At 32.6% G+C, this 11,437-nt stretch overlaps 1 long non-coding RNA gene across 1 annotated transcript; it reads left to right on the top strand.

Annotated features, from left to right (window-relative positions):
* The first annotated feature begins 9,279 nt into the window (after nucleotides 1–9,279).
* LOC149169908 (uncharacterized) lies at nucleotides 9,280–10,900 on the top strand. Its single transcript, XR_016259419.1, has 2 exons — nucleotides 9,280–9,859; nucleotides 10,011–10,900. It is a non-coding gene; the product is annotated as an uncharacterized LOC149169908 (long non-coding RNA).
* Nucleotides 10,901–11,437: the final 537 nt, after the last annotated feature.

Here is an 11,437-nt window from a genome sequence, read left to right on the forward strand (position 1 = left end):
TATTAAACCCATAAAAGAGTAAATTAATAAACTAATTATACTTGACCATGAGCACCACAAAAAGATTCTTACACCTTATAATTGCTCGTATAGAAGAACAAAACAATGAAAGCAAGTTAGAAATAGTAAAAGAACAATTAAAAGGTCAAGGAGGCAAGAAAAGAAGTGAAATGGGCAATCATTGGGAGTAAGAAAACTATTATTAGAGATAGAGTCCCAAACACGAGTGATAAATAGGAACTAGTATCACTCTGGATTCTCTTCTGGAATTGTTCTTGTTTTCCATGGTGTAAAGGTTTTATGTTAAGTTGGATCCCAAGTTATATTGATCTTATTATTTTAGTTGAAACTTAGAAGCATGATGAATCTAGGGTCCCTCACCTTGATGGATTCACTCTTTGGTTAGCATGGAATAATAAATCTTCCTAGCAGGGTTTTGGTGGTATATCCTGTTATATAAGAAACATTGTTTCCTCTCACATCCGACTTCATAAAATCGACCCCTTCAATCAGTAAATTTGGATCGAGATCTCTGATTCTTCCAGTAATAGGATCTTTCTTGCAATTTGCTATTTCACTCCTATCAACTCTACATCCTATAAGAAAAACAACTTGGATAAGAATTGTCCTTTCAATACCCTAGAAAAAGATATCTACAACCTAAGGAATGAAGGTAATATCCTTTTCTTGGGGACTTTAATGCTAGAACTGCTACTAACCAAGCTATTATGTTAAGTAACAACTCTAACCCCCGGTCCCTTGTGGCTTGATGAAGATGGCAACTTAGCTAATAGATTCAAGAGAAACTCTGAAGACATAATCAAGAACTTATTAAACACTGAGCTCCTCAAACTTTGTAGTTCCCAAGTCTTAATCATTTGTAATGGTATTAACCAATGGCCTTCCTATGGTCACATGACCTGTTTCCATGGGCTGGGTAGTAGTGTCATGGATTATGCGATTTCTGACACCCATGTCCTCAACCGTATTACAAGCTTTGAGCTACGTAACGGGTTTGACCCTAAATCTGACCACATACCTTTGTCTATATCCCTCAATATTGTTATGCATACCACCCACATGCAGCAGACCAATGAAAGAAAAAGACATATTCACTTACACAGAAGTAATGTCGACCTTTTCTTAAGGGATATAGAAAGGGATTTAGGATCCTTGACTTATAATAACAACATTGATCAAATTTATTACCATTTTACTACTACCCTTTCCAATACCATTAGAAAATTCTCTAATGAGACTTCGTATAAGCAAAATAATAGAACTTCCAACCATTGGTATGACAAGGACTGTAAAATTGCCAAGAAAGCAATCAGAGATGCTCTTATTGAAATCATTAAGATCTGGAATATAATTATATACAAAGTTCCCATCAAAAGGAAGAAGAGGTCATTTATTAATAACAGACAAGAGCACCTTCTACACCTTTCTAAAGTTGCGCCCAGAAAGTTTTGGTGGAATGTAATTGTTCATAAAACTAAAGATAATCATTCTATCCCCTTAGAAAATTGGTACAACTATCTTAAGAAGTTGTGTGACTCTTTGAACAGCATGGAAACCATCTTAAGCACTCTTATTAAGGAAGATATATTTTCTTTGGAAGACATTGAGTCTGGGATTAATAAGCTTTCTAATGGGAAAGATAAAGATATTGAAGGATACCAAGCTGAGACCTTTAAAATGGGAAGATCTATCCTCATTCCTCATCCCCACAAGCTTCTCAATTTGGCTGTGAAGCATGGCTTCCTTAATCTTTGGACACAAATCCTTATTGTGCGTATCTTTAAAAATGGGGACAACAACATTCCCTCTAACTACAATACCATTATGATTAGCCACGTCCTAGCCAAGATATATGGGCTCATTTTGGAAAAGAAGCTTAGCCTTCGGCTCAAAAACCGTGGTAAAAGAGCTAAAAGACAAGTTGGTTTTATGCAACATTACTCGACTATCAACCATATTGTCACTCTCAAGATCATTGCAGAGGAATTTCACAATAGTAAAGTCTATCTCTTCTACTTTTTTTTTTACTTTAGAAAAGATTTCAACATTGTTCCTCAAGATAAGCTCTGGGAGAGACTTGAAGAGATCATGGTTCCTCCTGAACTGAGGATCGTTGTGCTCCGACTCTACGAGACTGTCATTTCCAAGATTAAGACCAATGAAGGGTGGTATAACGATGTTAAATGTAATATCATGGTTAAGCAATGGTTTCCCCTATCCACTACCATTTTTGGCATTTACATCAATAAACTAGAGGAGTGTCTAGAAACTGCAGGTTGCAAGGGTACCGAGCTTGCTGGTATGATCATTACTCTTCTCCTTTATGTTGAGGATATCATTCTTCTTACAAAAATCCATGATGACATAGACAAGCAGCTTAAGACTCTCCATGTCTACTGCTCCAAGATGGGTATGACAATTAATACCGAAAAAACTAAAGTCATGATCATTAAATCTAAAAAGATCGCCCATGGTAGTTTCATCTATGATAACCATTTCTTAGAGTAGTTTTCTTGATATAAATATTTGGGTATTGACTTTTCTCATCTACTCAACTGGAATTATAGCATTGACAAAAGGATTATTGGAGGTTGGAAAGCTTATTATGAGCTTGAAAATAATTTTAAGTCAATCGATCTTTGCATTTGGAGTAAAAAAAGGTTCCTCTTTGAGACTCTCATCATGCTTGTTGTCTTATACAAATATGAAGTTTGGGTTGTAGTATATCCAGAGAGTCACAGAGAAAAATTGAGATGATTCAAAAGCATTTCATAACCTACAACCACAAGATCAAGAGAAATACTCTCTATTCTATCCTCTTGATCGAAGTTGGCATGTCCCCCATTGAAAGTACGACTCGTTTAGATATCTGGTGTATAAGAAGAATCTATACAACATGGAATCCAACGGGCTCCCAAAGATTGCTTCTAAATTTATTCAAAACCCCCACCTTCGCCTCAAGCGAGGGTGGTATAAGGATGCCGAGTGTTAGCTCAACCATTGGGGGATTAAGGAGGAGATCCTCATGGGAAGCAAGTATATGTTAAAGATGTTATTAAATCCAATTTTAAGGACAAACTATGGGATGATAAGGAGTTGGAGGGTAAAGGAGGTGATCAACCCCACCCTTGATAACCAGAATTATCTCTCTGCGTTGACTAGCACTAAGAAAAAAATGAACATTTCTAGGATAAGAACTAATTCTCATGAGCTTCGAAGTGAAACTAGGTGGTGGTCTACTCCTAAGACTCCCTGAGACAATAGAATCTGTTAGATTTGTGATACTAAGAGGGTGGAAGATGAAAAACACTTCCTTTTAGACTGCCTAGCTCTTACTCACATTCTCTCTCAATTCCCTAACATCTGCCACACTTCCAATCTTCTTGACTTATTAAGTCAGCCCAACTATAGCGATTTTGGAGCTCTTCTTTCTCTTCTTTTTTATCATAGAAACAAGATTTTGAGGAATCTCAATTAGATTCTTTTTATTTTTCTTTTCTTGAGGCCTAATATATGGTATTGATCGACGTTAAGCATCATCGTCATCATCATCATATATTTGTGTGTGTGTGCAGGCACGTGCACGTGCAAAGTCTAACTTATAGATGAAATGATCTTTTTCACGACATTTTTTCTGGTTATTTTTAATAAAAATCTATCAGAATTTTTTTAAAAACTTGAGTTTAAGTTGTTTAATTTGTAGAATCTAAATGCCCTATAGGTTTTTTCAAGATGTTGAATTCATGAATACAGCTTAAGTGGGCCTCATGGTTAAGAGCACGTGTTTCCTCCCAAGAGGTCACAGGTTCAAAACCAAAGGGGGGTAGAGTATGTATGCCTTCCTAGACTTAGTAGTCAAATCGTGGGTCCCTTGTCCCACAAACAAGGGGGTCTCATACACCAATTGGATGTATGACTTGGTCGTGACCTTAAAATTAGATAATAATAATAATAAATCGCATTCGTAATTGAAATTGTATTGTCAGATTCCAATGAAATATATATATATATATATATATATATATATATATATATATATATATAGATAGATATATAGAAAGAATTGTAGTTTATGTGTGCTAATTATTTTAATTTATTTTTTAAAATAAATTAAAATTTAAAATTTAAAAATATCAAATTTAGACATGGATACATAAAATTTGTTTAACTAAGTGATGTTTTAAAGCTTTAAAACTTCGAATATAAAGATAAAGCTTTAGAAAAGCATTGAGATTATTCTTGAAGTAATAATTTCTCTCGTTACTTTATTGTGTTAGATATAATATATTGTAATACAATTAATTAATTAATTTATATATTTGTTGAATTTAGGCTTCTCTGATCCATATCAAGTTTATAGAGAAGACATTTCGGTGAAAATCACATCGTAAATGGTAAATTTATATATATTTATTATTGTGTTAGATATAATATATTGTAAGACAATTAATTAATTAAATCAGATATATATATATATATATATATATATATATATATATATATATAATTTTATTTTATTTTAAAAAATAAAATTTTAATATTTTAATTTTTATTTTTAAATATAGTTTTTCATTAAATTTATTTTAAATTTAATTAAGATGATAATGATTAACGTCCGCTAAAACAAATGTGGGCTACCAGACCACATTATAAATTAATTATATAATTTAAATTTTTAAAATATTTAATTAATTTATATATTCAAAAATATGTTAAAATAAAAAATTAACATATTTAACTTTATTTTAACGTGACCACGTAGTATCGTAATATTACGTGGTGAGAAAAAAATTTAAATCTAATTATTTATTATTATTATTATTGATGATGATAATGATAATAGAGATAAATTAAGTATAATATGGTAAAATTTAAATAAAATTGAAAAAATACAAATTAAACATATTTGGTATATATAATAAAAGGTTTATATAATACACTTTATTAAAAAATGGGTTAGAAAATTAGTTAATAAAATTTTCATTCGGTTTTTATATAAAAATATAAAAAGATGGTTATAGCTATAATAATGTTGTTATTTTTAATAAAATTATATTTTTATAATAATAATAATATATTATATTATATTATAATTTTATTAAATTAATTATTTAGATATATTTTATTATTTAGGATAATTATTATTTATAAAAAGTAATTTTAAATTATTATATATATAATTAATTAATTTAAATTTTTACTAAAAGCTATTTTTTTCCAATTTTTTATAATTTAAATCAATTATAAAAATCAATATTATTACATATTTTACCATTAAAATAAAATCTATCATCTTTTAATTCTCTCAAATATTAAAGGGTTTGATAAGGTAGATGAAAGATTGAGGAACACTAATTTTTCCAACATAATGAAAGTTTATTGACTATATTATTATTATTATTATTCAATTTTAAGGTACCACCTCCACCCATTAAGTCTAAGAAGACATACATACTTTACTCCCTCTGGTTTTGAACATGTGACTTGTTAAGAAAAAACACATGCTCATAACCATTAAAAACTATGTTTGTATGATAAACATATCCTAAATACTATTAAAATCTTTGAAAATAAATTTTACAGAAAAAACTTACAAACTCATACCCAATTCAAATAAAGACTCATATAAAACTCTAAACTTCTTTAACTTTATTTCTCAATAGTAATTTGAAACCTTGTTATTGATGCTTCTCTCAACAGTTGAGTTACATTCCCTTTTATATATGGAGCAGAAGACTCTCAAATTGCAAGAGAACTTGCTAGGAAGTTTCTCCATTTTAACTATAGATATTTTCAAAAAAAAATTAGAAAGTTGATTTTTTTTAATATTATTTTAAGATTTTTTAAAATCCAGAAAATCTAGATTTTTTTAAAGACTCTTTTTTAAATATAGATTTCTAAAAGAAATGCTCTTGCATCAACCTTTTATGATACAAAAATTAGGATCATCAAACTCTGAGGATACAAAAATAAATTTTAAGTACTCCTGTGTATCAAAATTTGATGCTGGTATTTAGATTAGATTATCAATTACAAGAATTGCAAAGATAATAACAAGAATTTCAAAGGTAACAGCATGGAAGAAGAATGAAAAGATGAGTTTATTTTTCTTAATAAAGATCCGCATGAAAATTTGAGGTTGTTTTTATATTAGATTATCAATTATAAAAATATTGGAAGTAATGTTTGTATGTGTTGAATGACTTGTTATTGAGAGTTCTCAAGAGTTAATCTAGAAGTTGTTGTTTCCTATGTGTGAGTTGCAGTTTTAATTTAGATGTGTGGAAATGGTAGATTTATGTCTTAGATATGTGTAATTGTTCTAATCAATAAAAGATATCATAGTGTGTGTTTTGTGATGTTTGTAATCGCTCTTTGCGCTCTCTATTTTTCTAACATGGTACCAAATTTGGTTCAACCATCTCTCATGAGAAGGGCTGAGATCATGCAATTTTAGCCATGATACTTTTTTGCACATATATTAGTTTAGTAGAGTGTTTGATCTATTGGTTGTGTGAATTATTTATTTGTGTGTGGATAGTGGATAGTTGCATGCAAAGAAGAATTGTGAAGATCTTGTGTTGCTTATGTTGTGTGAAGTTCCATTGTGGACAAATCTTTGTAAAAGAAGAGGAGATCTACTTATGAAGAAGCTAGTTCAACATAGATTTGGTTTGATATAGCATGGATCTACAATTGAGAGCAATGTCTACATGTTTTAAATTGTGGTTCTTAAGATTATCAGATGGTGCAAGATGTACAGTTGGAGCATGCAAGTGGACTAATAAAATATTGTGGTATTGTTTATCGAGAGATAAAATCCAAACACTGTAGATCTGATGGAAAATACCAATATGAAAAGTTATTATTATTATATTTGATCTGATCTGCACAAATCAATAAAAAGAAGTCATTGATTGTGTCTCTTACATTTTGGTGGTTGGTCTTAGTGTTTTTATTGGTTATAAAAATGGTTGTGGTTCTTACACTGAAAGCCCCCGTGTCTTAAACATCAATTCTTGTGCGTTAGTAAGGTCAAGTTGTTTGATCAATTTTTGAACACATTCAGTATCCAGACCTCTATAGTCGAAAGAAAAACATCTCACAGTTGGTGGTTGGTCCATAGGATGGTTCATTACTTAGATATCTCTTATCACAGAAGCTGCGACCAGGTGAGGTGTCAATATTGTTGACCTTGAAAAGTTCATCAACGCTGGTCAGAGACGTTTACGTTTTAAATGGAGGTCAAATGATAACTTGAAGATGTGGTCATGAAAGAGCGTTGTTTGTGAAATTCCAGAGTAGATGTGAATGTTGATGAAGACCACACAAATATAGATTATTGTTTTGTAATATGTGTTTTCAATGTTTTCCATGTAAGCATTAAGGGAGGGGATTGGAAGTAGTGCTTCCATGTCTTGTCATGAGTTGTCATTGGGAGTTCCCAAGCATCAATCTAGAAGTTGTTGTTTCCTATGTATGACTTGTAGTCATGATCTAGATGTGTGAAAGTCAGAAATTTATGTTCTATATATGTGTAATTGTTGTGATCAATAAAATATATCACAGTGTGTGTTTTGTGTTGTGTGTAATGGCTCTTTGATCTCTATTTTTCTAACAAAAAATTGCAAAGATAACAACAAGAATTTCAAAGGTAACAACAAAGAAAAAGAACGAAAAACATTTGAATGAGTAAATACCCTAGAGAGACTCACCATACTTTTCTTGATAAAGATTCTCATGAAAATTTGAGGTTGTTTTTTAGACTCTATTATCAATTACAAGAATGGCAAAGATAATAGCAAGAATTTCAAAGGTAACAGCAGGCAAGAAGAACGAAGAGCATTTTGCCGAATTAATGGGTACCCTAGAAAAACTGACCCTATTTTTCTTGAAAAAGAGCGCATGAAAATTTGAGGTTGTTTTTTAGGACTGGATTATCAATTACAAGAATTGCAAAGATAACAGCAAGAATTTCAAAGGTAACAATAAGCAAGAAGAATGAAGAGCGTTTTGCTGAATGAGTGGGCATGAAAATTTGAGGTTGTTTTTTAGACTGGATTATCAATTACAAGAATTGCAAAGACAACAGCAAGAATTTCAAAGGTAACAATAGGCAAGAAAGAATGAATAGCGTTTTGCTGAATGAGTGGGTACTCTAGACAGACTGACCTTGCTTTTTCTTGATAAAGATTCCCAACCTGTAAGCACTCTGTAGGAAGAGGAAAAGAAAGATTAAGTGTTGCAAGAGGTCTTGGATTATTATATTAGTTTTTTCTTTCAACAAATCACTGGTTAGATGAAAAGCTCTTAACAATTTGAACAATATGATAATAAATGTAACAATATTTAAAATTTTATATTTCCAAAAAACCTCGATCTATCTAGAACACTCTGAAATTTATAATTAAAACAAATTAACATGAGAAAACTGGCCCAAGACGCGTACGTACAATACCACTTCCACTTTCGTCTGCGGAGGTGTATTATTCATCATCTTCATTTCCTCCCCGGATCCAGTGCTGACCATTCGATAAGGGCAGATGATCATCCAGTAAGGGATACCCTTTCTATGTATAAACTTATTGGGATAAGGCTAAAGGAATAGGTGGCCCATATCTGATATATTTAGATATATTTTTGGAGGTATAGTTGCATTGGGAAGGTTTGATTCTGGGATTAGCTCAAAACACTTCAATCAGTTACGGATCCAGATGTTAATTCTCTTTCCATTTGAATTTGATTTTTCAAAAGTAATATATTAAATTTATTGTGATGAGACTACAGTTATAGGTGGTCCTGCCTGATATATTTAAATATACTCTTGGTGGGGAAGGTTTAATTCTGGGCCTAGCCCACAACATTTTAACCAGAAGGCCCACAACATCAGAACATTTCAACGAGTTACTAATCCGCCATGATTGGAAAAAAAATATATAAAAGTCAGATCGATCAGGTTCGTAGACAGTGAAAAAGAGCGAAACGAAGTTTGATTATTTCTGGAATTCCATCCGGTTTGGAACATTCTCTTTCATTATTATTCTTCTTTATCATCATATAAAAAAAACACTGTTCATGTTGTGCACCAGATTGTTTTTTGGCGGATCAGGGCCCCTCTCGGCCGTCCTCGGACTCCGCTTTCTCCGCTGGCCAAAAGTCCACCACTGAAAGTAGGTGTACGATTTATTATTGCAATCTCAGTCGGTGTGGTTCGTACATAAAAATTTGACGCCACTGTTTCCTGCCCGGGCCCAACCGCAGGCACTGCCTCCCCTCCCTCTGTCTCGATGCGGAAATTATGAAGTTGGCCGAACTCAAGCCCGACTCTGAACCCACCGTTATCTATTTACAGTAAGAGGCAATACATACAGTACTGGACGATGGACTCATTTAGGGGTTTATTCATTTAACCATTGGTGAATCGTAATTTGGTTCACTCTGCAACTCTGACATCATCATTGAAATTAAGTCTTCCTTCCATTATCAAAATCTCTTTTGTTTTATGCCACAGACTGATACGTCGTCCTCGTCTATGATGCGTTACTTTCGATGATAGTCACACCTCTGTCATTTGCAGATCCAATTCCTAAGTCTTTATCAAGTGCTGGCCACAGAATAACCCATTTATGAAAGTATGATGGTTTTTTCTTATTGGAAAAAAAACAACCCATCAATCCCTGAATGGTCCCCAATGTAACTAGCAGATCTAGAAATGCTTTCCCTTTAAGAAAATTTAGTCTACTCTGGTTCTTTTCTGCGCTTTCTCAATCCGCGGGGTGAATCTCTGGGCACTGCTTTGTTTGCTTGCAGCATGCGACGGAGATAGGAGATGATGAGGGTAAGTCTGAACATTGGTATATCATATTATAGATCGAGCCCATTTCGTATTTTGCAGACTCCGCAATTGGTTGCATGAATTTTCTCTCTTGCTTTGCCCTAGATAAATTAGGGCAAAATCCAGGTTTTCAGTTTTCTGTTCATGTTTCCAGAAGATCGTCCATTTTGATTCGTTTGCAGAGTGCACTGGCTAACGATTATCCGCAACACACAAAGCAATAGGAAGATGCGGTGTGCCATGGATTGTGAGAAATGGAAGTTGTCTGCTGCTTTAATGTCATCAATGGTGATGATAATATAAAATTTGACGCTATCCTCCCTGAGCTTTTTCCTCTACCCAAACCCTTTGAATTTTTTCAAACTCCTGAACTTATGTCGATAACAGATTCTGGAAATATCCACATGAAAAAGGTCAAACCATTTTCAGTGATGCAAAAGTATTGGATCTGAAATCGCCCTCTACACAGGTCGAGAGTCCCCCAAACTGTGAGATTCTTGACCTTGTAAGACCTTTTCTCAACATCCACAGAGCAAAGGCAAATTTCTTCTCCTTTCTCGCTTCTACTGCAACTTACCAGCCATAGAATTCGCATGAAGGTTGCTCAACTCTCGAACAATCTTCTTTGAATTAGTCTATCCCTCCCGAGCTATTCATCTATAAAATTGAGCTTTTATTGAGTTTAAGGTTTTATTCTGCTCTGCGATTGGAAACGTACACAACCATCCAGATTCGCCCATCTGTGCGAAAGTCTGAACAGGATTACAAACTACAGAATCGACCTGAATGGAGATTCCAATCGTCTTGGCTGAAAATTTTTATGGTGAGCTTCTTATTTAATGTAATGGGACAAAGTATGTAAATCCATCCCTATGCTTGTCTTTTGTGGCAAGCCCTGCAGTTTATCACGGTCCCAACTACTTTGCATGTATAGGGGTCATGGCTTGATTTTCAAAAGGCACTGGACAACCCATGTTTTACACATTAGAGACAGAACTGTATGGAAGGCTTTGGTAAATTTAATTTAATCGATTTTATGTTTCAGGCTATTATATTAAAAGTTTGGTCTGAGTAGTCTGTAAGGCTTCATGTTTTTTATGGGTATTGTTTCATGTCAGTATTTTCCAATTGTCAAAGTTCAGCCGATTGATACAGAACTTTGTTATACAGCTTATGAAAATTGGTGTATTTGCAATATTGTTTCGTGTTAATTATAAATTTATATCCATTTATAAAGGCTTCAGTTAGGATAGTTTAGGGTGGAAGTAATAAGATATTTATGTTGAACATTGTGTTTCTTTTTTAATAAGATTTTTAGAATTTTAATTTAATTATTAACAATTATTAGATGAACGAGGGAAATTTAATTTTCATTAAATATGAGTCTAATATTTAAATTCCTAAATATATCTATTTCTAATAAGATTTTCAAAAATTTAATTTAATTATCAGTAATTAATAGGTGGACTGTAGAGATTTAGGATTGAGGAATATTAGTATTAGTCACACATTGAGGGAGAGAGGATTGATATTTATTTCAAAGGTAGTTAGTCCTTTTTGTTTTTGAATTTAATTAAAAAA

This window comes from Pinus tabuliformis, chromosome 4_2 (assembly GCF_031772625.1).
Source record: "Pinus tabuliformis cultivar Carrire ecotype Pingquan chromosome 4_2, CPIR1, whole genome shotgun sequence".
NCBI classification, from domain to species: Eukaryota; Viridiplantae; Streptophyta; class Pinopsida; order Pinales; family Pinaceae; genus Pinus; species Pinus tabuliformis.